Here is a 27465-nt window from a genome sequence, read left to right on the forward strand (position 1 = left end):
GTCACATGCTCCTCTCTGACCAGTCACGGCTGAGCACTGGGGATTTAAGGGAGTTCAGAGCTCCCTTGCATTGCCAGTGCAACGTGTATCTCAGCCTAGCTGAGAGGGAGTTCTCTGTGCTTATCCTGTTCCTGTGAATTTGCTGTCTGCCAGTCGGCCTGTCAGCTCCTAGCTTCCGCTGGACTACCCCACTTCCTCCATCACCCTTGCCCATACCTGGGTGCCTGAGCTTGCTGACATCCTGCTCATTTGCCTTAGTTCACTACCTGCATACCTGGCTTTCTATTTCCTGCATCACTACCTGTATACCTGCTTGATCATTTTCAGTCTCACTACCTGCACACCTGGACAGCTCTAATTGTTTCTGCCTGGACATTAACCCATTGCTCCCACCACAGAACTTTTGTGCACATTTATATATTCCTGGACTTTTATTTACTGCCATAGTTTAGGTCTACTCAAGCACATATTAAAAAACCTAGTTTTTTATTCAAACCCGCTTCTGTGATTGCTCCTGCTACCACCCCGGGTCCACAAACAACCCACAACATAACACTACGGAGGCAATATGTCGTCCTCATCCACCGATTCCTCACCCTCTTCAGTGTTGTGTACATCCTCATCCTCACAGAGTATTAACTCGTCCCCACTGGAATCCACCACCACAGGTCCCTCTGTACGTTCTGGAGGCTGGTCTCCCTGGAAGAGTTGATAATTCATTTTTATGAACATCATCTTCTCCACATTTTGTGGAAGCAACCTCCTACGCCTTTCGCTGACAAGGTTCCCGGCTGCACTAAACACTCTTTCGGAGTACACACTGGAGGGGGGGGCAACTCAGGTAAAATAGAGCCAGTTTGTACAGGGGCCTCCAAATTGCCTCTTTTTCCTGCCAGTACAGGTATGGACTGTCTGACATGCCTACTTGGATGCTGTCACCGATGTAATCCTCCACCATTCTGTCAATGGTGACAGTATCATATGTAGTGACAGTAGACATGTCAGAAATTGTTGCCAGGTCCTTCAGTCCGGACCAGATGTCCAAACTTGGTCCTGCCTGCCCTGCATCACTGCCAGCGGGTTGCTTAGGATACCTAAGTTTTTTCCTGGCAGCCCCAGTTGCGGGAGAAAATGAAGAAGGAGCTTTTGACGTGTCACGTTCTGCTTCAGCTGACAGTGTTTTCACCAGCAGGTCTTTGCACCTCTGCAGGCTTGTGTCGGCTGGAAAGAGAGACACCACATAGGCTTTAAACCTAGGATCGAGCACGGTGGCCAAAATGTAGTGGTCTGATTTCAACAGATTGACCACCCTGGAATCCTGGCAAAGCGAATGAAGGGCTTCATCCACAAGTCCCACATGCCGAGCGTAATCGCTCCATCTTAGCTCCTCCTTCACTTTCTCCAGTTGCTTCTGCAAAAGCCTGATGAGTGGAATGACCTGACTCAAGCTGGCAGTGTCTGAACTGACTTCACGTGTGGAAAATTCGAAGGGCTGGAGAACCTTGCACAACACTGAAATCATTCTCCACTGTGCTTGAGTCAGGTGCATACCCCCTCCTTTGCCTATGTCATAGGTGGATGTATAGGCTTGAATGGCCTTTTGCTGCTCCTCCATCCTCTGAAGCATATAGAGGGTTGAGTTCCACCGCGTCACAACCTCTTGCTTCAGGTGATGGCAGGGCAGGTTCAAGAGTGTTTGCTGGTGCTCCAGTCTTCGGCACGCAGTCGCTGATTGGCGAAAGTGGGCAGAAATTTTTTGGGCCACCCAAAGCGTCTCCTGCACGCCCCTGTCGCTTTTCAGAAAATTCTGCACCACCAAGTTTATTGTGTGAGCAATACATGGGACGTGCTGGAATTTGCCCAGATGTAATGCCCGCACAATATTGGTGGCGTTGTCAGATATCACAAATCCCCAGGAGAGTCTAAGTGGGGTAAGCAACTGGGCGATGATTTCCCTCAGTTTCTCTAAGAGGTTGTCGGCAGTTTGCCTCTTACTGAAACCGGTGATACACAGCGTAGCCTGCCTTGGAACGAGCTGGCGTTTCTGAGATGCTGCTACTGGTGACGCTGCTGCTGTTGCTGCGTAAGGTGATACATCTACCCAGTGGGCTATCACATTCATATAGTCCTTAGTCTGCCCTGTTCCACTTGTCCACATGTTCGTGGTTAAGTGGACATTGGGTACAACGGCATTTTTCAGGACACTGAGGACACTTTTTCTGACGTTTCTGTACAGTCTCGGTATCGCCTGCCTAGGGAAGTGGAATCTAGACGGGATTTGGAACCGGGGACACACTACCTCCAACAATTGTCCAAATCCCACTGCACTAATGGCGGATACCGGACGCATGTCTAACATCAACATAGCAGTCAAGGCCTCAGTTATACGTTTTGCTTCAGGATGACTGCTGTCGTACTTCATCCTCCTCACTAAGGACTGTTGGAGGGTCAATTGTTTAGTAAAAGTAGTGGTGTACCTACTTCCTCTCTGGGATGATGAACGACTCCCAGCAGCAGCAACAGCAGCAGCGGCAGCAGGAGGCGTAGCAATGCAGGATCCTCCGGAGGAATCCCGGATAGGAGAGTCAGTCATGCCAGTGACATGGCCTGCAGGACTACTTCCGATCCTGACTAAGGAGGAAATTGACGAGGAGGGAGTTGACGGTGTGGTTTGCAGGCGCTTGGATACAACAGGACAACGGGATTTAGGTGTCCCTGGACTGCTTATGGTCTTAGCCAAAGTTTCTGAACTTGACAGTAACTTTTTATGAACGAGCTGCAGGTGACGTATAAGGGAGGATGTACCTAGGTGCTTAACGTCCCTCCCCCTACTTATTTCACCTTTACATATGGTACATATGGCAAGACAGTTGTTGTCCGGATTTGGATAGAAATATTGCCAGACCAAAGAGGTGGAATGTTTGGTCTTCTGCCCAGGCATGACCGTGATGGGCTTTTTCATCCCACGGACAACAACTGTCTCCCCCGGAGCCTGATTTAAACAAACCACATCACCATCAGAATCCTCCTTGCCAACTTCCTCCTCAGCGCCAGCTACACCAGTGTCCTCAACCTGTTGTACTTCAACAGTGACATCTTCAATTTGCATATCAGCAAGTGGACTGTGGGTGCTCCTTTCAGCACTTGCAGGGGGCGTGCAAATGGTGGAAAGAGCCACCTCTTCCCGTCCAGTGCTGGGAAGGTCAGGCATCGCAACCACCACCACACTTGGACTCTCCTTGGGGATTTGTGATATCTTCTTAGAACGCACAGTTCTTCGCTGTGCTTTTGCCAGCTTAACTCTTTTGATTTTTTTAGTGGGAGGAGGGCTTCCATCGTCATGTGAAGCTGAACCACTAGTCATGAACATAGGGAAAGACCTTAGCCATTTCTTGCCACTCCGTGTCGTAAATGGCATATTGGCAAGTTTACGTTTCTCTTCAGATGATTTAAATGTTTTTTTCAAGGTCATTTTCCTGAACTTTGTCATTTGGGATTGTATGTGCCCTCTACTATGACATTGGGCATCAGCCTTGGCAGACGACGTTGATGGCATGTTATAGTCTATGTCATGACTAGTGGCAGCAGCTTCAGCACTAGGAGGAAGTGGTTCTTGATCTTTCCCTATTTTATTTTTATCGGAGAAAGTTTGGTCCTCCATTTATGTTATATTGATATATACGTGCGGCTAAGGCGCACACAAACACAGAAAATAATTTTTTATTTTTGTTGGAGACTAGTGCACTTTGTGGGTTACACCACTCTTTAAGAAATGAGCCAGCCGGCCCTTTACTTATGGGACACAGGCGCACGCTTGGTACTACTTTGTTGATGCACGTGTGGCTACTGCGCACACAATTCACAAACACAAAAAAATATATTTTTTTATTTTGTTTGGAGTGCCCTTTGGGGGTTACAGCACCCTTTAATGGACAAGCCAGCCGGCCTTTTACTTATGGGACACAGGCGCACGCTTGGTGCTGCTCCTTCGTTGATGCACGTGCAGCCACAGTGCACACAATTCACAAATACAGAAAAAAAATGTTTATTTTGTTTGGAGTGCCCTTTGGGGGTTACAGCACCCTTTAACGGTCAATCCAGCCGGCCCTTTATTTATGGGACACAGGTGCACGCTTGGCACTACTTTGTTGATGCACGTGCGGCTACTGCGCACACAATTCACAAACACAAAAAAATATATTTTTTTATTTTGTTTGGAGTGCCCTTTGGGGTTACAGCACCCTTTAACGGACAAGCCAGCCGGCCTTTTACTTATGGGACACAGGCGCACGCTTGGCGCTGCTCCTTTGTTGATGCACGTGCAGCCACAGTACACACAATTCACAAACACAGAAAAAATATTTTTTTTTAGCACTTGGGGGGAGCACCCCTGATGGACAGAGCACCCCCTGGACAACACTACAGCACCCCTTTAGGACTGGGACACTGCACAGGACTTTGGAGTGGACACAGTCCCTATGGACAACTGACTGCACAACACAGTCCAGCCAGCCTCTATGGACTTTGAAGTAGTGGACACAGCCCCTATGGACAACAGCAGCACAGCGCAGCACAGCACAACACTACACTGCACTACACTACACTACACTACACAGCCCAGCCAGCCCTAACTCCCACCCTCCCTCTTCACTGTCCACAGCCGAGTGATAAAATGGCATCGACGCGGGTACCTTATATAGGATCCAACACCCGCGAGACCCGGAAGGCGGGATGATGACGTTTTGCCTCGATTTCAGATCCGAGTCAGACGGGAAAAGTCGAGCCTGACTCGGATCGGCCTCGGATCGGGGGGGGTTCGGATTTCAGAAATCCGAACCCGCTCACCCCTAATTTAAAGTGTAATTTTTTTTTTATTTTTTTTTTACAATTAAACTCCTTTCAAGCTGGTGTGGAACTGTACATCCCAGCATGCCATTCCAGAGTAAATACCTGCCTTATTAGCAATACTTTGCCAGGCCAGGGCCGGATTTGTTGTTCCATAGTACATCTAGTGGTTTTTGTTTTTGGTAGAATGTTAAAATAAATTTTTGTTAGGAAAAATTAGTGAGTTGTTTTTTGTCAATTTTGGGTTATTTTATTTCATCAAACCAATATTTTTGACATAACATTTTTTTGTCAATTGTTATTTAAAATATGATTTTTTTCTACAAAAAATAATACATTTATAACTTTAAAAATACATGATATTCTGGATGAATTTGGTTTTGGATTACCATCAGAAAATGAAGATGTGGACAAAATTACAGATGTGGGTGTGGAAAGTATGGCTGTGCCGCCACCAGATGTGCCTCCTCTACCTTCTACAAACACATCCCCTCAAAATGTGGCTGGCCCATCACATGACACAATACAATGTCAATATATTCCTTGTGGGGCATCCAGGGACACTAACCGGATTCCATTTTTGGGCATAAATATTCTGAAAGTTCTGGGTGAAATAAATCCAAGATCATCTACCTTTTTTATGTTTCTTTGCAGCCAACCCCAGAAAACTGATTTTATGGATCCGGGTGGACTGTCGTGGACCCTGCTGGGAGATCGGTCCAGCCACAGCAGGGCACTGGTCCACCTCACCTTCTATTGGGCCAGTCAGACGTTCTTTCATCTACTTGACATCTTGGCTTATGGACCTTAGAAAGGAGTTTTGCTCCAACATGCTGGCCTGGACTGCCTCAATGGCAGCTGTTTGCCTTAACACTGCCACCCTTAGCCCATCCAAGACTTGGCCAAGGGTGCCAGTGGACGATGGGGGAGGCATAATTGATGGAGGATGTGGTATCACCCCATCCATCTGCAGGCTTTCAGCCATGCCAGGTTCTATAAAATGGAAGAAATAAACATTATTTTTTGGCCAAAGAACAAAAATAGACAGATACAAAGACAGGTGTATGTAAATAATTACCAGACTCAGCATGTTGGTCATCTTGTGGAGGCCCTTTATGGTCTATTTTAACCTCCAACCTAAGGCCCCCAAAATTTGATGTTGCCTTTGGGTCAAAGCCAAGCTGTCAGGGAGAGGACCCCCTGGCCCAATAAGGTGCTTGATCCACAAAATCAGCTTTGTCTTGAGTCGGCTGCAAGGGTCACTCCACCTTAAGAAAAATTTACAAATCAATTTTTTTTAATAAAAACATCTTGTTATGACACAAAAACATATATTGGCCCTACAACATTGTTTTTTCATTTTCTTTTTTTTTGTTTGTTTTAAACATGTTCAAAAACCACATTTTGTACACAGTTTAACATAGATTGTTAATTTTATAAATAACTTACTTTTTTCGCACAAAAGAAGCATCCAAATGAGTGGAGTGCTTCAGATTGATGATCTTGGCAAATTTCAGATTTTTTTCCAAAGATGCACAGGAATGTTATGTCCAAAAGTGAATCTGGTTAGTGCCACCTGGTGCCATCGTATCGTGTATCGTGCCATCTGATGGCCCAGCCACATTTGGAGGTGATGTGTTTGTAGGAGCTGGAGAAGGATCATCTGGTGTGGGCTCAGGCACACTTTCCTCATCCACATCTGTAAGTGTGTCCACACACAACTTTCATTTCTGATGCTGTACCCAAACCGAATTTGTCCAGAAAATCATGTATGTCAATCATGCAGTCCTCTACAATGACCTCCTCAGAATCCATGACTGCAAATTGCACAAATCCAGGCATTGCTATTTATAGCCATATGCGTACGTGGCTGCTACTGTGCGCCACTCCCACGCAGTGCACTACGCAATTCACAAGCCACCAACACACCCTTTAAAACAGGCCCTCCAACTTCAAATCACTTCTACAAGGAGCTGTGGAGTGTTGGGAGTGTACTTCTGGCTGCACAGGCATATCTTAGCTGTGGGATGAGGTGAGTCACATGCTGTATGATAGGTGTTGTGTTGATATAGATGTAGTAAATCAACAGATATCCTGTGTCTATCCGCCATATTTGAATTGCCAACCATCAGACTGCACCGTAGTTGATATAAAGTTTGCACACTGTAATATTTGTAATTGCCATCATGAAATCCTCCAGTTTTGCAGGCGTGAGCTCCGCGTCCTTATGGAGGTGATGGACCATCGCCTGGGGCCCGTAGGCCCGCATGTGCCGAAACGCATTAAAATGCAGGCATACGCGGAGGTGAGGAGGAGGCTGCGACGAATGGGCTTCCGCAGGATGGTGGTCCAGCTGGAAAGGAGGTGGTCTGATCTCCAGAGGCGGACCCCGGGCCTCCTGGATCAATTGCGTGCGGACAACCACCAAAGTAAGTAATGCGTTGTATATGCATTGTGTGGTGTATGCTTTGTGTTATATATGCCTTTCTGTGTGTGTGTGTATGTGTTTTTATTTGTTTTAATGTTTTTAATGGGCTGTTTGTTTAAATTCATATTAATGTCTGCAGCCATTTTTTTTTAAATGGCTACAAACAAGTTTAAAGTCCTAAATGCAATACTGTGATTTAAACATTAGCTAAACTGTTGTAGACATTAGGTGTGTGTGTTTGTGTGTGTGTATTTGTTAATCATCATGGTTTATGCCAGATCTGTTAAAAATGTAGAAGATGGCTGACAAGTATAGTGTCAGGCTTTAGTTTCCACAGTGTCTCTGCATTATTGTAACAAGGTCAGGGCCGGATTAAGGGGGAGGGGGCGACAGGGGCGGTCGCCCCTGGGCCCTCACACACAGAGGGGCCCCACACTACTGCATGCAGCAGCATAGTCAGTGCTGCTGCATCAGCTTGGGGCAGGGCGGTAGTGTGGAAGGCACATAAGTGCTGTCCGCACTACACAGCTCAAACACACAGCCGCTGGCGCTGGCAGTTGTGTGTTTTAGCAGCCGATGAGAGTCACACAGAATCTCATCGGCTGCTGCGCTGCGGCCCACTGCTGGAGCCTCCGTCTTCCGGCTCCCGCAGTGGCTGATGGGAGAGATGATGACGTCTCTCCTAACATGCACAGTGGGCCGGCCCAGGTGGACGCCGGACGGAGGAGCAGATGCTGGAGTGGGGATTAAGGTAAGTGGAGATTTTTTTTTTCCCTGTATGTGTGTGTGTGTCTGGGGGTGGGGACGACTACTCTTAATGGCACTGCTGGGGGTGGGGATGACTACTCCTAATGGCACTGCTGGGGGTGGGGATGACTACTCCTAATGGCACTGCTGGGGGGGGACAGACTACTCCTAAGGGCACTGCTGGGGGGAAAGGACTTACTACTAGGGGCACTGCTGGGGGGGATCAGACTACACTACTAGGGGCACTGCTGCGGGTACTACTAGGGGCACTGCTGGGGATACTACTGGGGGCACTGCACACAGGTGGGACCACTACTGGGGGACACTGCATAGAGGGGGAAGTACTACTAGGGGCACTGCTGGGGATACTACTGGGGGCACTGCACACTGCTGGGACCACTACTGGGTGTCGAAGCTGAATAAATGGCTGAGACAAGTTCAGTTTAAAATTTAATCGTGGCGACGCCATCTTGCGAATGGCCGCAAGACTCCATTTTGGAAATGAGATCGCAAGACACCATTTTTGTGGTCAGCGTCAATTCAAGTTATAACTCAGGAGCTAAGAACAGATGGCAATGTTTTTGTTAACCTACCAAGGGCAACTGGAAAAACAAGCTTTCTGAGTAAAAGTAAATAAGAAGAGACAATGGGTATTTTTACATATAAATTGGGAATCCCTGGATGCAGATAAAGTATAGTTGTGGCAATTGTAATATAATATCTACACAATTGGATTTGTCTGAATCCTAGACAGGATGGCCCCAAATTCCACAGCTTGAGGTTTTAATACATTTGCATTTCACATAAGAGTCTGTGAGAACAAAAGAGGTTTTGTTTTCCTTTGAACACACAACAGGTGGGGGCCTGCTGACAGAGGGCATGTAGAGCTACAACCCTCAGCCATCCACACTGCTGGATGTTCACATCGTGTATGAGAAATTATGCACTTAAAGCTCACCCATTAATAACTAGCGTCCTTATATCAAACCCTGAATACTCACACACTACATATTCGCACACAAGGTTCCATTAGCATCAAATTGTATGATTCAAGTTGGTTAGGTTAGTTTAAATGCTAAGAAATAGAGGTTTTTGATATCTAAGGTATTATACATGATAAGCAAGGTGTGTTTGGTTTCGTTCTGATGCGTACGCTTTTTACAGAATCCCGGTGTTATCGGTGGAGAGATCGCATCATGCAAACTCAAGTTATGGATCGCAGAACTTACAAGCAACAAAATGTTTGGTTGATGGAATGTTACAGGAGGCGTTACCAGAAAGACTCCAGCTGTTAGAGGCAGGGAAAGTCTATTTGAAACAACCTGTTAAATGTGTCGTTACATATGCTTCTCCTCTGGGAACCAATGAGATCAGCAGGAAGTTCCCCCTTTGTCCTGTTTCAGTCTGGGGGGGAATAAATACATGTGTCCGAACACTGGTTTGCCAGTTCATGCTGAATTTTGGGTGAACTGAGGATATCTAGTCAGAAGTCTATCTCTGGGTCCAGAGGCGCAGCGTATGTATAATCATACTTGGGTCTGTATTATTTCCTTTTACGCCTAACTTGTGTATGCATAGATTGCGTGTAACTGACTGTACTTTTACCTGAATAATACTTGTGCATTGGAAACACAGATTCCACTCCTGTCTTTATTTGCGGTTAAACTGCGTACGCAATTAGCGTTCTGTTTAGAGGTTTTAGGCAGGGTTTTGTCTTAGAGGTTCTAGGCAGGTGAATCTTAGAGGTTTATAGGAAGGAATATATTAAAAGGTTTATTGACGAATTCAACATGGGGGACACAGCATAGAGGGGGATTACTACTAGGGGGACTACTGTTAAGGGGGGGTCTGCTACTGGGGGCACAGCTGGGCTCTGTGTGGCTTGAAGGGGGCCCCACAACTTAGTTTCCCTGGGGCCCCCTCAAGCCTTAATCCGGCTCTGAACAAGGGTGACACAGGTGTCTGTATGTAATCATCTGGCTATATTTTAATTTACAAAATGTTGACCTTACTCATGCCTTTGCTCTGCTAAACCAGGGAGATCTGGATATCATGTCTCAAAAATCAAGTTTAATTCTGCACACCCTGAGTCAGGATTTAGATGGGGATACCCAAAATCAAGAACAGTGTTAGATCTAGCCCATGGTCATATAATGGCAGGCCACCTGTCACGACCAGAGTTTCTCGGCAAGGTTGTCGACGGGTATTACCTGTGAGGTCACTATGGCGGGGGGCATCTGGCAGTGGCAATGGTGTTTGGCAAGGGGCGTTGGCTGTGGGTGGTTCTGTGCGGGCATGTTGTCACTTTGGGCTGGTGAGGCCTGGTGGTGCTTCCGTTCCGTTCCGGCATGGGCGCCGCCATCTTGCCTCTGGTCACGTGACCTAATCGCCCAATCCTGGTTTGTCACATGCTCTCTCTGGCCAGTCACATCACAGCACTTGGTATTTAGGGAGATTCAGAGCCTCACTTCATTGCCAGTGCAACATGTTTCTCAGCATAGCTGAGAGAGAGTTCCCTGTGCTCACCACCTGTTTCCTGTGATACGCTACCTGCCTGCCTGCTTGTCTGCTCCAACCCCGCTGGACTACCCTGCATCCTCCATTACCTTCTCCTTGCCTGAGTACCTGAGTCTGCTGTTCACCCTGCACCTTGCCTCCACTGACACTCTGCTGGATAATCCTTCCTCAGCCTGCATTCTTCATTTCAGCCACTACACCTGATTTCTCCAGCCTGTCATCAACTGGACATTTCCCTATTAACCAGTCACTACCTGGACAGTTCCCAATTTTTGCCACTACCTGAACATTCACTATTAACCAGTCACTTCCTGGACATTGTTCATTGCCTGTCACTAACTGGACTTTTTCCCATTACTTCACCCCAGCTCCCAAGTGCATTTAGTGCTATATCTGGACTTTAGTTTTTGTCATATTCATGTCTATCAAACCACTCATTAAAAGTTCCACCTTTTCATTTAAACCTGCTTCAGTGTATGCTCCTATCACCACCCAGGGCCCACAACAAAACCAGAACCTCACACCACCTAGGGGTAGAGAAAACTACTGAGCGAATTGTGCAGAGGTTTTTTTGGCTCGGGGTCCATAAAGAGGTATCTGACTATTGTGCATCCTGCCCTGAATGTCAGTATCATGCTCCAAAGCCACATTTCAAAAGTCCCCTGGTTCTGTTACCCATTATTGAGGTTCCGTTTGAAAGAACAGCTATGGATTTGGTTGGGCCATTAATGAAATCTGCCTGGGGCCATCAATATATTTTGGTGATAATGGATTACGCTACCAGGTACCCGGAAGGGATACCATTATGCAATACGTCAACCAAGACCATTGCTAGAGTATTAGTCCATGTATTTAGCAGGTTGGGAATACCTAAGGAGATCCTGACTGATCAATGTACTCCATTTATGTCAAAAATCATGAAGGAGTTATGCCACCTGTTTAAAATTGACCAATTAAGAACCTCTGTGTACCATCCCCAGACTGATGGCTTAGTGGAGAGGTTTAATAAAACTTTAAAACACGGTAAGGAAAGTAGTGGACAAAGATGGTAGAGATTGGGATTACTTGTTTACTTATTTGCTGTTGGCCATAAGAGAGGTTCCCCAATCCTCCACAGGGTTTTCCCTGGGAGTTACTTGACATTGCCAAAGAGGCATGGGAGGGGCAGTCCAGTCCATATAAAACAGTTATTGAGCATGTTTCTTAAATGCAAGCAAGAATTGCTGCTGTGGTGCCGATAGTAAGAGAGTACTTGGAACAGGCCCAACAGGCACAGCAGAGGGTATTCAACTGCAATGCAACTTTGCTCCTAGGGACAGAGTGTTGGTTCCCACAGTAGAAAGTAAACTTTTGGCTAAATGGCAAGGACCCTTTGAAATCTTAGAAAAAGTGGGGCAGGTCAATTTTAAAGTTTACCAGCCGGGGAAAAGAAAGCCAGAACAGATATACCATGTAAATCTTATAAAACCCTGGAAGGATAGAGCAGCACTGTCAGCCATCTGAGCACCTCCAGGAAACCCAGGGCCCATGGTAACTGAAGTGACAGTGGCAAAAACCCTGTCAGCCAGTCAACAGCAGGAAGTTAAGAAATTTCTGATCAGAAATAGGGTGCTGTTTTCTGACCTACCAGGGAAAACCACGGTCATCAAACATGACATAATCACTGACCCAGGGGTTAAGGTTAACCTAAAACCCTTTAGGTTACCAGAAGCCCAAAGAGAATCAGTGTCGAAGGAAATAAAAATTTTTTTAGAGTTGGGTGTAAATGAAGAATCGCATAGTGAGTGGTCAAGTCCCATTGTGCTCATTCCAAAACCCGACGGGAGTGTGCGATTCTGCAATGACTTCCGGAAATTGAACAGTGTGTCAAAGTTCGATGCCTACCCTATGCCTAGGGTGGACAAACTAATTGAAAGGCTGAGGACAGCCAGATGTTTAACTACTTTTGACTTAACCAAAGGGTATTGGCAAGTGCCGTTAACGGAGAACGCCAAAGAAAAGACAGCTTTTTCTGCACCAGAGGGGTTGTTTCAATACAAGATGTTGCCCTTTGGGCTACATGGGGCACCTGCTACCTTTCAAAGAATGATGAATAGGATTCTAAGGCCCCATAGACAGTATGCTGCTGCTTATCTGGATGATGTGGTCATTCATAGTCCTGATTGGCAGTCTCACTTGCCCAGAGTACAAGCGGTGTTGGAATCCATCTATAAGGCAGGTTTGACAGCCAACCCAAAAAAGTGTTGTCTGGGGATGGAAGAGGTAAAATATCTTGGGTACACCATTGGCAGAGGTTTGATAAAGCCACAGCTGAATAAGATTGAGGCAATCCAAAACTGGCCACGGCCCCTGAATAAAAAGCAGGTGAGAGCCTTCTTAGGGATCCCTGGGTATTATAGGAGGTTTATACCCAATTTTGCCACCATTGCAGTCCCACTGACTGACCTGACCAAAGGCAAACAGAAAGTCACAGTGGAATGGGGTCCTGAAGCAGAGAAGGCTTTCCAGGAGTTAAAAATAGCGTTATGTATCCAACCAGTTCTGATGACCCCTGATTTTGACAGAGAGTTTGTTGTACAAACCGATCCGTTCGATGTAGGCATCGGAGCGGTCCTGTCCCAAAGCAAAGAGGGTGAAGAACACCCGATTTTCTTCTTAAGCCGGAAATTAAATGTACATGAAAGAAACTATGCTACGGTCGAGAAAGAAGCATTGGCCATAAAGTGGGCATTAGAGACTCTCAGGTACTACTTGGTGGGAAGAAAGTTCAGATTGTTCACTGACCATGCCCCTCTGAAGTGGATGTCAGAAAACATGGACAGTAATGCGAGAATAACGAGATGGTTCTTGGCATTACAAACCTTTAAATTTATGGTAGAACACAGGCCAGGAAGCCAGCTGGCCAATGCAGATGCTTTGTCACACGTCCATTGTTTGGGGGCTGCGGTTGTTCCATCCCACAGGTCGAAACAAAGGGGGGGGGGATATGTGATAGAAGCACTGGTAAAGTCGATGGCAGGTACATTTGTCCTAGGTTTTTGGCCTATGTGTTCTAAAAAACCCCAGGAGAAGTCTGTTTTGTAAGCAGACCAGAATATCGGCTTTTGGAAAAGCCGGTTTGGGTGCTGGGGGTGTGGATGTGAGGAGAGGGAGGGCTCCATCCACAGGCCACTCCAGGTTTTGGGCCTTTCAGCCTTGTTGCAGGCTCATTAGGGCTTACAGCTGGAACTGGCTGAAATAAGCTGTGTTCAGTTTTAGCTGAGTGTCTCACCCCTGGGGAAGTAGGCATGCAGGCTAGCATGTCCAGAGACACTGTTATGACAACCCTGTAAGTACTGTGCATGTGCTGTTGTTGACGGTGTGGGCAGTAGGCCCTACCGTCCTGGTAGTGAGGGTACCTACTGTTTAGTTATTGCCCAGACGGGCTAGGATTTTGTTGTATGATTTGTTATATTCATTTGGCACAATAAAGACTGGCGCTGACCAGTTTGTACGAGAACCCAGGACTTGTGTCCTGTTTCTATGGCTGCTGTGTGTGTAAAGAGGGAGTCCATCTACCCCAGGAGAGGGACCCCTATCCCAACTGTGTCACACCATATTCATTGCCCCTTGGAGTTTGGAATGGAGTCTGATTTCTATATGATGACCAGCTTTATTTTGGGAGGACTTTTGTGCTCTCAAATGGCTTCTGCATAGCGGGTAGATCTGGTCCCCCATGGGTGTCAGCCCTGGTTGATTGATGATACTGCGTTTGGCATGTATTAATTTATTATAAATTATTATGTTAAAATTAGTAAGCAACAATATTTTGTTGTTCCTGATAGTATTATGTCCAGACATCAGCTGGTTTAGAATAGTGAAGTGGGCATTCCGTCACTATGTCTTTAGATAGTTAATATTCGATTTTTTACAAATCATGTTTTTTACAAATCATGTATTTTGCTGGTTAGGTTTCGAGTATTGCTTCTATTTGCACAATATTGCATTGAATATATATATTTATGTGTTATGATTTTTATGTATTGATTCTGTATTCATTTACATTAGCTGTGGCAACGGGTCGCGCGGGTGACGTCATCTGTGGGCGCCACCAGGATGGACCCGGAAACCGCAGCAGAGCACATGGGAGTGGTGGTGGTAAAAGTAAGTGCACTTTTTAGATATTTTGTTATCCTGATGACGATGAATTAACATTGACATGTTGATTGCTATCTACCTGCTGTCCTAGTCGTTCTTACACAGAGTGCTGCCGGTCTGTTTGTATATTGGAGCCACCGCTGTGGAGCTTCTCCGGAGGGCACCTGGAGGATTGTTTGATTTGCATGGGAGTGCCACCCGTATTGATACATAGGATATATATATATATATATATATCCTATCAAACATTCTACCCCAAAAACCTATGATCATATTCAGAAAGGCAAGGAACTTAAAATACATCTTAGCTCCCAGCATGCTTAGGTCTCCACTAAACAAAACTCTTTGAAATGTGTTGGATCATACAAGTGCGGAAAGTGCAACATGTGCAAGTATCTTCATCCAAATAGAAGAACTGTCACCAATTTCCATAGCTCTAAAAACTATAACATCAAAGAATTAATTAATTGTTGTAACACGTCTTCGGTCATCTATGTACTGGAATGCCCGTCTCAAAATTGAAATACGCGGGCAAAACAAAAAGAAATCTGAAACACAGAATCCAGAAACATGTAAGAAACATCCGAAACAAGATTGAAAGCCATTCAGTGTCAAAACACTTTAAGATGTTTCACAATTCGAATCCAGAACTATTAACTTTCAAAGGCATTGAACACGTAAAATTAGGCCAAAGAGGGGGAGATCTCGCGATTAAGCTCTCACAGCGAGAAATGTTTTGGATTTTTTAATTGAACACCCTTCAACCTAATGGCCTAAATGACAACTATGAAAGAGCTCCATTCTTGTAAATCTGCACCTGTTTTTATTAATTTTTATGTATTTTTATTAATCATTATACATGCAATGGTTTTACCCTGTTCTGCTTTTTAATGTGATATAATTACTATTTTTTTGTTGATTGTATAGTTTTTAGTGCTCCCATTTTAATATACAGAATTTTCCTATGTTTATATATTAAGGGACATACATTGATTGACATATTGCAGGGCCGCAACTAGGGGGGGGCTGGAGGTGCACCGGGTGCACCGCTGCACCCGGCGTCAGTGACCTCCAGCCCGGCTCCACAGGGAGACTCTAAGGCGGGTGCCCACTAAGATGTTATTACCAGTGGGTGCCCAGCTCTTCTCTGCAGCGCCGCACTAGCCGGAGGCTGGAGTTCTCTTCTGAACTCCAGCTTCCGGCTCTCCCCACAGGCACTATGGGAGAGACGTAATGACGTCTCTCCCATAGTTCCGAGGAGCAGCTGGGGCGGACCCATCAGCGGCGGTCACAGGAGGTTTAAGGTAAGTATTTCTTTTTTTTGTGTGTGTGTGTAAGCGGCACTACGGGGGCATTACCAGGGGTACTACAGGGGCATTATCAGGGGGCTCTATGGGGGCATTACCAGTGGGCACTACGGGGGCATTATTAGGGGGCTCTACATGGGCACTATCAGTGGGCACTACAGGGGCATTACCAGGGGGCACTGCAGAGGCATTAGCAGGGGGCTGTACATAGGCACTACAGGGGCATAACTAAATGGGCACTACAGGGGCATAACTAGGGTTATTACTACATGGGCACTACAGGGGCATTACCAGGTGGCTCTACAGGGGCATTACTAGGGGGCACTACAGGGACATTACTAAATGGGCACTACAGGGGCATTACTAGGGGTATTACTACATGGGTATTACTAGAGTGCTTTACTATATGGGGACTACAGGGGCATTACTATTTGGGCACTACAGGGGCATTACTATGGGGGCTTTACCATGTGGGCATTACAGGGGCATTACTATGGGAACATTACCATATGGCCACTAGTACAGGGGCATTACCTCAGCAGGAATTACTATAGGTGCACTACTAAAGGGGCATTACTATGGGGGCACTGCTGCGGGGGAATTACCAGGGGGAGGGGGGCACCAAATTACTGTCTTGCCCCGGGTGACAAAAACACTAGTTTCGGCCCTGCATATTGTGTTATGTTTATAGATGGTATTTAGGACCATTATGCATGTCCCCTCTCCTTTTCCCCCTCCCCATTTTACAGTCAGAACATAGCCAATTTTCTATATATTGCACCACTGTAGGTATAACCAGATGCAAAATTTATTTGTATGGTATTGCACGAGGTGCCTGTGCCTATCGTTGAAAATAGAAAGTGCTTTTTCTAACCAAGAACATGGCCACCGTATAGTTAATACATTCTCCCATTCTACCATTAAAATGACCGCCTCCTAGTGGGTACAGTTGAGGTATTACGTTCTACACCATGCATAGCGCTATGTCAATAAACAGACACACCTCTGCAACTGCTCAGGAGGTCAGGAGCAGGTCACATGAGCAGTGTCAGGTGGTCAGACATGTGACAGTTGGAGGAAATGTCAGTTGGTCAGGGCTATGCTGAGGTAATGGCCATGGAGAGCTGAGCTGTGCTGTGAGGAGGCAAATTTTTGGCCAGTCCCCCTCCGTGGCTGACAGTGGAGGAGGCAGGACCTGGAGGTGCGGTTCCCCTAAGCTGGGTAGAGCCAGAGGTGGACTTGAGAGACTGCGCTGAGAGGAGGAACCTGACAGAGAGCAGAGCTGGAGGAGTCCCTGCGAGAAGGGCAGGTATATGGGGCATCAGGGTGTAGTCACCACGTTACCCAGCACCTGTCACATTCACAGCTCCTCACAATCTGGACACAGTGTATAGAGAAAGCAATTACAGGGACAGTGCAGAACCAGTCACCTCCATAGGCACCTCTTACTCATGAAAGGGTGATAATAAATAGAAAGAGACAGAAGATACAGTATGCAGATCTAAGTACCCAACCTGGACATAATGCAGGTAGCACCTACTCAGTGTGTTTATAAGTTCGATACCTCAGTGCCAGGGGCGTAACTACAACATTTTGGGCCCCATAGCAACATTTTTAAGGGGCCCCCCTAACTTAGGTCTTACACAATAACCACAGTAGTTCCCCTAAAACATTAAATGCCCACTGTAATGGTGCCCCTTACGCAGTGCCCCCAGTAGTGAGCCCCCTGTAGCTGCCCCCAGTAGTGAGCCTCCTGTAGCTGCCCCCAGTAGTGAGCCTCCTGTAGCTGCCCCCAGTAGTGAGCCTCCTGTAGTTGCCCCCCCTCCCCGCGCGCACACACACAAAAAAAACAAACACTTACCTTTATCCCCGCTCCTGTGAAGCCGCCGTCCACCCTGGTGCCCGCTCCTCGGCACTATGGGAGTGATGTCATGACGTCACTCTCATCGTGCACTACGGGACCCGGAAGACGGAGTGAGCTCCGTCCTCAGGCTGCCGCCGGGGATTTGAATAGGAGCCGGGCGTCCGCTGGTAACACAATCTCAGCGGGCGCCCGGCATATGGATGGCACAGGGGGTACGATCGCTGGACGGCGGGCCCCTTAAGCCGCGGGGCCCCATAGCAACCGCACCCTCCATAGTTACGCCACTGCTCAGTGCTATTGCTGCCGTGGAGTCAGTTTAGCTGTCCCAGCAATTATACAGAAGAGAAGTGGAATATTTTATAGCAAGCCTTTTGTGGAGGACAGTCTCACACTATAACCAGTATGCTATAAAGCAAGTTCCAGCAGCCTTATTTACCTAACCACGGACTTTGCAGAATAAATGAATATAGCTAGGTCCCATAGACTAATCTGCTCAATTCATAACCATTACAACCTATATATCAGCCAAGTAACCAGCTGGAGCTGGCAGATACAGTACTAATAAATAAACTTGATGTGCACCGTCAATCTTGCAACATAGTTAAAACTCTGAGGATATTGAGATTTGGGCCTTTATACTGCAGTATAAGATTTAAGGTATAGTAATAGCCAGGATTCATATTGTTGAAAAGTATATAGTACTCTAACCTATAGTTGTATGTTTATTTCTGGAATCATAGACAGAAATCTTAGATGTTGTTTTGTGCATATACAATATGTATATATATATATATATATATATATATATATATATATATATATTTACATCAGAACAATTGTACCTGATGGTTTAAATTGCTACCTTGGTCTCCAACTGTGGCTAATTAAATAAAGTGTATTTAAAACCTATGTGGTTATTAGACCTGGGGTCGGATTATCTTCACCTCTCTGCCATGATTGAGTGGCCTACGGTACCCCAACCATTGGACACGGAAAGTGGGTATTACACAGTTTTTTCCCACCAACAAAATGGCCACCGCTATAACATACAGTGACATCGGGGCTCTGTTTTTTATGGGCCCCATATAGAGACAACCAGGCTGAGATGCAAGCCACTGATACATGCTGAGGCATGTCCAGAGTCTAACTCCACTGCTACATTGCGGAGGTGCTCCAGCATCATAGATGACGTCATACAAAATGGCCGCCACACACTGTGCATGCGCAGACATTGTTTATCATCGTTTTTGGTGCTAATTACAGCAATACACATCCCCCACCTCAGGGGATAAATAGAAAGCACTCCACTTACCCATCACCACTCCTGAATAAGTCCCCAGAGGATGAAACGCGTTGAGGCCACCTGACCCAGGCTCTCTACCCTTTGGACATTTACCCAAGAGGACTGGGTACCCTTTTAAAAGATAAGCATTGCTTTTATTATTCTATTATTTATTTTTATATGTTTTTGTATACTGACTCCCTTCATCTATGTAACCCAATAAAAACCTGTATATAAATATACTAACAAGGGATCATTTTGCATCCAGCTCGTATACACTGAATGCACACGTTCCAGAGAGGGACGGAGAAAAAGTACTAGGAGACATGTGAAGCAAGACATACTACAGGGGAATCGGTATGGAATCCCGGCTGCCGCATGGCTGGCAGTTCGATTCCCGGCAGCGGCAGCCCGACAGATCAGCAGAGCCCAGCAGCGGAAGCCCGACAGCGCTGGAAATCCTGATCGTCCCTAAGGTAAGTACTTACTATCCTAACCAACCCCCCTAACCCTAACCCTCCTCCTCCCTAGTGCCTAACCCTAACCTCCCCCATCTAAATGCCTAACCCTAACCCCCCCTTCCCCGCTACCTAAACCTAAGTCCCCCCGGGGGGGTGCCTAACCCTAAGTCCCCCCGGGGTGCCTAATCTAACCCTCCCTCCCACTAGCCTAACCCTAACCCTCCCGCCCCCCCATGGCTATCCGCTCGCGGCGCCCGGCATCCCGATCGAAGGGATGCAGTGATCGGCATCGGGAAAATGACAGGCATCTAGATTTTAGACGCCTGTCATTTAACCCTAGGCGAGATAGAGGATTCGGGAAGCCGGCGGCCGTAATCCCGACCGCCGGCTTCCCGAATCTTCTATCCTTCCTAAACATATCCCAAACGTAACACAGTCTCAGCCTTTATTCTTGTCTCTCACAGGTATAGACGGCCTACTGGCCTGGCTGGTCTACCACAAAGTCACACAAAGTCTCTCTTGTGGTCCTCCTTGCAAGTCTGGACACTGGCCTCCTGGCCTGTAGTTTGGCTGCTACAACTTCATATACACAGTCAGAGATTTGCGGTCCTCCCTACCTGACTGCAGGTCTGGATACGGCCACCTGGCCTCCCACTGGCCTGGCTTGGCACACTGGGCTCTATGGCTGCCTCAGTCCTCCCTAGTCTGCCTCCACATGCAGCCTGACTGGTCTGCCTCATCAGCCCCATCTGGGCTATTTACATAAGGCATCCCTTAGTTGTGGACACGCTTCCTTTTGTTTTCCCTTTAAACCATGGCTTCTTATCACCACCTTGCAGGGGCGTATCTATAATGGGTGCAGGGTGTGCAGGGAACACGGGCCCCTAGGTCCAGTGGGGCCCCGCATCGTACACCCTGCACCCATAATATTACTTACCTCTCCGGAGTCCCACGTCGGCGCAGGGGTCCGGCGCTGTAATTCGACTGGAAAATGCAGCGGTGGCCATTTTCCCATCGTTTGCGCATGCGCAGTACAGGGAAAATGGCCACCGTGGCCATTTTCCCGTTGACCTGTGCATTCATTATAGACTCTGAGCCCCCTGCTCTCTAGAAACGCCCCTGCCACCTAGCTTGATATTGTTAAAGTACCTTGGCGTTTTCTTAACCAAATAATGTAGTCAACTTTAAACTGAGAACTATCCTAAACCTTTCATGCTATTGCAGGGGATCTCCCCAGAATTGAAGTCACAATTATCTTCTGGGTGGTTAGGGCGAATCCAATTAAAAAGAACATTTAACCCAGGTTTTTTTATGTTCTTCAGCTCCTTCCAGTTCATATTCATTCTAATGCACTTCTCTCCCATAAACGTAAACTCTTCCAATTTTGATGTTTGGAAAAAAGCCCTGTTTGAAAATTAATAATTTTTCAACCCACAATGGAGGGTGGTCTGATTGTCCCTAACCTTCAACTCTATTTTCAAGTAGTTTATCTCACAAAAGATGTTCTCTAGCATTCCAGTACAACTTTTTAAGTCTGGGTAAAGACTGAATTGGTCTTGGTTCAATTTGTCTTTCTTTCTTTGCTTTTATTTCTAACCCTAACCCTCCCGGGGGGGTGCCTAAACCTAAGTCCCCCCTGGGAGCCCTAAACCTAACCCTCCCCCCCCGCGGCTGTCCGCTCGCGGTGCCCGGCATCACTACGATCGTTATGCCGGTCTCCCGGCGTCGGGGAAATGCGGGCGTCTACATCTAGACGCCCGGCATTTCACCCTTGCCGGGATAAGACAGTCGGGAAGCTGGCTGCCGGTATTTAGGCAGTCGGCTTCCCGATTGCTTCCCCTCTGCCAGATGCTCCGCTGCTAATATGCATTACAGTGGTCAGTGCTGCAGCTGCCTACCCTGTGTGCTCCGCCACAAGTGTCTGCAGGGATTGGGAGAGACATCATGACATCTCTCCACAGTCCAGTCCCACAGTGCCCTGTGCCGCGGAGGCGTTTTGTCTTCATTGGAACAGCAGAAGAGGCGGCACTGGAAGAGACTCTCTGATAATCTACAGGTTTCAGACTGAGAGATAGCACAGCACTAGTGTGTACCCCCCCTGCCCAGACCTCAGTTTGGGGTTGAGTCAGTGGCGGAACTCCTGGAGACAATGAAGTCACTTGCCACCGGGCACCAGCCCTGAAGGGGGAACCTGGCTCCATTGTCACCCAGCAGTTCCGGGCACTGCTGAGGAGCTGCATGGAGAAGGAGCGCCACTGATTGGCGCTTCACCTCCAGTGGCGTAACTATGGAGGGTCCAGGGGGTGCGATCGCACCCTCCATCTGCCGGGTGCCTGCTGAGTGTGTTACCAGCAGGCACCCGGCACCTTCTGCCCCCACCCCCGGCACCAGCGGCAGCCGGAGGACGGAGCTCACTCCTGAGCTCCATATTCTGGGTCCCGCAGTGCACTATGGGAGTGACGTTGTGATGTCACTCCCATAGTTCCGAGGAGCAGGCGCCGGGGACGGATGGCAGCAGGTACTGGAGAGGAGTTTAAGGTAGGTATTGGTTTTTTTTGTATGTGTGTGCGCGGGGGGCGGGGGGCTTACTACAGGGGGCATTACAGGGGGCTTACTACAGGGGGCACTACAAGGGCATTACAACTGGGGGCACTACAGGGGCCATTACTACTGGGGGCACTGCATAGGGGGACCACTACTGGAGGTTCTGCATATGGGGACCACTACTGGAGGCACTGCTTAGGGGGACCATTACTCCGTGGCACTACATAGGCAGGCACTGCATAGGGGGACCACTACAGGGGGCACTGTATAAAAGGAACTGCATAGGGGGGCAGCGGCATAGGTGCTGGGGAGGGGTGGTAAATTTGAAGTTGGGGGTACACCAACATTTATCTTGCCTCCGGGGACCTGGGATGAAGTTACGCCTCTGGGTTGAGTGCTGCAGCAGTCTGAGCCTGCATATGTTATTAATAAAATGATTTATGAATCACATCATCATGACATCCATGATTGACAGGTGGTCAAAGAGAGAGAGAGGGGATTTTTTTTTTTGGGGGGGTGGATAATTAATGGCCAGGTGAGAGAGAGAGAGAGAGAGACATATGGAGCGGGTTTCGGGTGGGGAAGGGATTATTAATGGCCAGATAATCTTTTAAATGAGAGAGTTAGAGGCATAGGGATGGGGAGTTTGGGGAGGGGGGATTATTAATCTCAGTTTATGAATTAGATTTATGAGAATCACCTTGGAACACTACTACTGTGTGGGCTTGAGGTGTAAGGGGCACTACTGTGGCTATAATGTGTAAGAGCAGGTATAAAACTATGATTTTTGTCACCTGAGACAAGACGGTAATTTGGCAACTCTCCTGGTAATTACCCCATAGTAATGCCCCCTGCAGCAGTGCCCCTTTAGTAATGCCCTCTTCAGCAGTGCACCTATAGTAATGCCCCCTGAGGTAATGCCCCTGTAGTAGTGCACATATAGTAGTGCCCATATAGTAATGTACCTGCAGTAGTGTCCATATGGTAATGCCCCCATAGTAATGCTCCTGTAGTAGTGCCAATATAATAATGCCCCCTGAGGTAATGACCCTGTAGTACTGCCCATATAGTAGTGCCCATGTAGTAGTGCCCCATAGTAATGCCCCTGTAGTAGTGGCCATATAGTAATGCCCCTGTAATAGTGCCCATATAGTAATGCCCCCATAGTAATGCTCCTGTAGTAGTGCCCATATGGTAATGCCCCCATAGTAATGCCCCTGTAGTGCTGCTTACACACACACACAAAAAACCCCAATACTTACCTTAAACCCCGCTCCTACGTCTGCCGCCGTTCGGTCCGCCCGGCTGCTTCTCGGAACTATGGGAGAGATGTCATGACTTCTCTCCCATAGTGCCCGTGGGGAAAGCCGGAAGCTAGAGTTCAGGAGAGATCTCCAGCCTCCAGCTACCGCGGCGCTGCAGGGGGGAAGGAGCCGGGTACTTGCTGGTAATAAAATCTCAGCAGGTGTTCGGCTTGGAGCTCCCCTGCGGCGCCGGGCTGGAGGACACTGGCGGAGGGTGCAATGGCGCACCAGGTGCACGTGCACCTCCAGTCCCTCCCCCCTTCCTTAGTTGCGGCCCTGGTAAGAGGCGCTAATACTGTGTGGCAAAATGTGTATGGGGTACTACTATGTGCCATAATGTTTATAAGGGGTACTGTGTAGCGTAATGTGAATAAGGGGCACTACTGTGTGGCATAATGTGTGGAATACTTTGTATAATCTACTGTGTGGGATAACATGTATAAGGGGCACTAATCTGTAGCGTAATGTGTATAAGGGGCTCTATGTGGCATAATGTGTGTGAGGGGCTTTACTGTGTGGCCTAACATGTATAAGGGGTACTGCTGTGTGGTGTAACGTGTATAAGTGGTAAAGAGTACTACTTTGTGAAGTAATGTGAATAACAGACACTACTATGGGGTATAATGTGAATTGATACTTTTGTGTGGCCACATCCCTTACCCTAGAGGCCACATCATTTTGTTTTTGGCACACGCCTTCGGCACGCTCTATCCATTTTTCGAATATGAGGGGGAGGCACCAATGCTCTTTCTGGCACAGGGCACCAAAATGCCTATTTACGGCTCTGTGGATGCATGTTACAAAGAGATTGCGCAGTGCTCAAAGGGTAACATATTAATTACACAATGGAATAAAACTAGGGATGAGCGGGTTCGGTTCCCTGAGAACCGAAACCACCCGAACTTCGGGGATTCGGGGCGATCCGAGCCCAAGCTCGGATCTCCCTGTCTGCCCCGGATCCCTCTCCCGAGGCAAAACCTCGAGATCTGCTGTCGGATCTCGAGGTTTTGCCTCGAGCGGCCATTTTAAAAAAAATGCCTTTGCCTTTAATGGGCAAAGTGCTGATTGGTTGACAGAGACGTCTGTCACGGCTCTCAGCCAATCAGCATTATGGTGCTCATTTGCATGTAGCACGGACTCGTGAGATCCGTGCTACATGCATCTGTGTGACTGACAGTGACACAGAGCACAGATGGGTCAGTGAGACCCGTCTGTGCTGCTGTGTATTTCAATGACACAGATGCACGCACGGACCAGGAGATCCATGCTACTTGCATCTGTGTCATTGACACAGAGCACTGACGGGTCCGTGAGACCCGTCTGTGCTGCTGTGGTAAAAAAAAAAAAAAAAAACCTGTGTAAAAAAAGAAAAAAATGGCGTGCATCCCCCCAAAAAAGAGCAACCAGCCCCGGGCATTAGTGACCCAGTGCTGGGTGTGCTTACATACAGGGGACAAACGATGTAGGGGTCCCCTGTACTTAAGCACAACCAGCACCGGGCTAGTCAGAACCAGCGCTGGTTGCCAAAATACGGGGGACAAACGACATAGGGGTCCCCCGTATTCTGCGCAACCAGCTCTGGGCTCTGATCCGGTCCTGGTTCTGGAAATACAGGGGAAAAAAATTTGTAGGGTTCCCCTGTATGTTCCAGAACCAGCACTGGACTTTTTCTAGCGGGGGGCTGATGCCACAGCCAGGGGAGCCCTTTCACCGGGCCCCCCAGCCGCAGCATCAGCCCTGACCGCTAGTCAGCCCAGGCCGGGGATCCCTGGAGAGCTGGGGACCCCCCCAATAAAGGGGTCACCCTCTTCAGGGCACCCCAGGCCCAGGCTGATAGCCCGGGGCTATCCCCGCCACCCCTGGTGGCGGTGGGTGGCGGGTTGATTGTGTGGTGTGGTGTAAATAAAGAATATCAAACATTGTCTTTACAAGTAGAACTGCAAGTCCCAGCTAGCCTGCCCCGCATGCTGGTACTTGGAGAACCACAAGTACCAGCATGCAGGGCATTAAGGGCCCACTAGTACCTGTAGTTCACCTGTAAAAAAAATGTTTAAAAAAACACAGGACACACACACCGTGACAGTATAAGTTTATTAAACATACATACACACACACACATGTACACATACTCACCTATGTAACATCGTCCACTTGTCCGGTAAAGTATCCATAGGGGACCTGTGAAAAAAAACATACTCACCATCTCCTATGCGAGGTTCTGTCCTCTTCGTTCCAAAGTAGGCATCCCCGGACTTGGCAAAAAAACAAAACGAAAACGCGATCCACGAACTTAGTACCGTTCTATAGAACGGTACTTCCCGAATGAGAGCTTAGCGGCGGGGTATCACCATGGAAACCCCGCTGCTAAGCGTTCATTCGCTGAGAGAGGTCCCTCTCCCGTCTCTCAGCCAATGAACAGCTCCCTCCATTGTAGTCAATGGTGGGAGCCGCAAGGTTATTAAAGTTTACCCTGCGGTTCCCACCATTGACTACAATGGAGGGAGCCGTTCATTGGCTGAGAGACGGGAGATGACCTCTCTCAGCCAATGAACGCTTAGCAGCGGGGTTTCCATGGTGATACCCCGCCGCTAAGCTCTCATTCGGGAAGTACCGTTCTATAGAACGGTACTAAGTTCGTGGATCGCGTTTTCGTTTTGTTTTTTTGCCAAGTCCGGGGATGCCTACTTTGGAACGAAGAGGACAGAACCTCGCATAGGAGATGGTGAGTATGTTTTTTTTCACAGGTCCCCTATGGATACTTTACCGGACAAGTGGACGATGTTACATAGGTGAGTATGTGTACATGTGTGTGTGTGTGTGTATGTATGTTTAATAAACTTATATTGTCACGGTGTGTGTGTCCTGTGTTTTTTTAAACATTTTTTTTACAGGTGAACTACAGGTACTAGTGGGCCCTTAATGCCCTGCATGCTGGTACTTGTGGTTCTCCAAGTACCAGCATGCGGGGCAGGCTAGCTGGGACTTGCAGTTCTACTTGTAAAGACAATGTTTGATATTCTTTATTTACACCACACCACACAATCAACCCGCCACCCACCGCCACCAGGGGTGGCGGGGATAGCCCCGGGCTATCAGCCTGGGCCTGGGGTGCCCTGGAGAGGGTGACCCCTTTATTAGGGGGGTCCCCAGCTCTCCAGGGATCCCCGGCCTGGGCTGACTAGCGGTCAGGGCTGATGCTGCGGCTGGGGGGCCCGGTGAAAGGGCTCCCCTGGCTGTGGCATCAGCCCCCCGCTAGAAAAAGTCCAGTGCTGGTTCTGGAACATACAGGGGAACCCTACTAATTTTTTTCCCCTGTATTTCCAGAACCAGGACCGGATCAGAGCTCAGAGCTGGTTGCGCAGAATACTGGGGACCCCTACGTCGTTTGTCCCCCGTATTTTGGCAACCAGCGCTGGTTCTGACTAGCCCGGTGCTGGTTGTGCTTAAGTACAGGGGACCCCTACGTCGTTTGTCCCCTGTATTTAAGCACACCCAGCACTGGGTTACTAATGCCCGGGGCTGGTTGCTCTTTTTTGGGGGGGTGCACGCCATTTTTTTCTTTTTTTACACAGGTTTTTTTTTTTTTTTTTTACCACAGCAGCACAGACGAGTCTCACGGACCTGTCATTGCTCTGTGCCAATCACACAGATGCATGTAGCACGGATCTCCCGGGTTCATGCTACATGCAAATGGGCACCATAACGCTGATTGGCTTCCTGTCTGCAACTGCAGTGCCACTCCTAGATGGGCCACGTGTTTGTGCCGCCCACTTGTGTCGCTTAGCATAGTCATCCTAGTCATCCAGCTACCTCGGTGCAACCTTTTGGCCTAAACACAATATTGTGAGGTGTAAGGTGTTCAGAATAGAGTGGAAATGAGTGGAAATTAATGTTATTGGGGTTATTAATAGCGTAGGAACAAAAAAAGGCCCATTTTATGTGATTTTAGCGTTTTTTGTTTTTTTTTAAGACAAAATCCAGATCCAAAACACAAAACCCAGAACCCAAAACACGGAAGGGTGGTTTTGG

Source organism: Taudactylus pleione, unplaced genomic scaffold, assembly GCF_031769625.1.
Source record: "Taudactylus pleione unplaced genomic scaffold, aTauple2 ptg001021l, whole genome shotgun sequence".
Taxonomy (NCBI): Eukaryota; Metazoa; Chordata; class Amphibia; order Anura; family Myobatrachidae; genus Taudactylus; species Taudactylus pleione.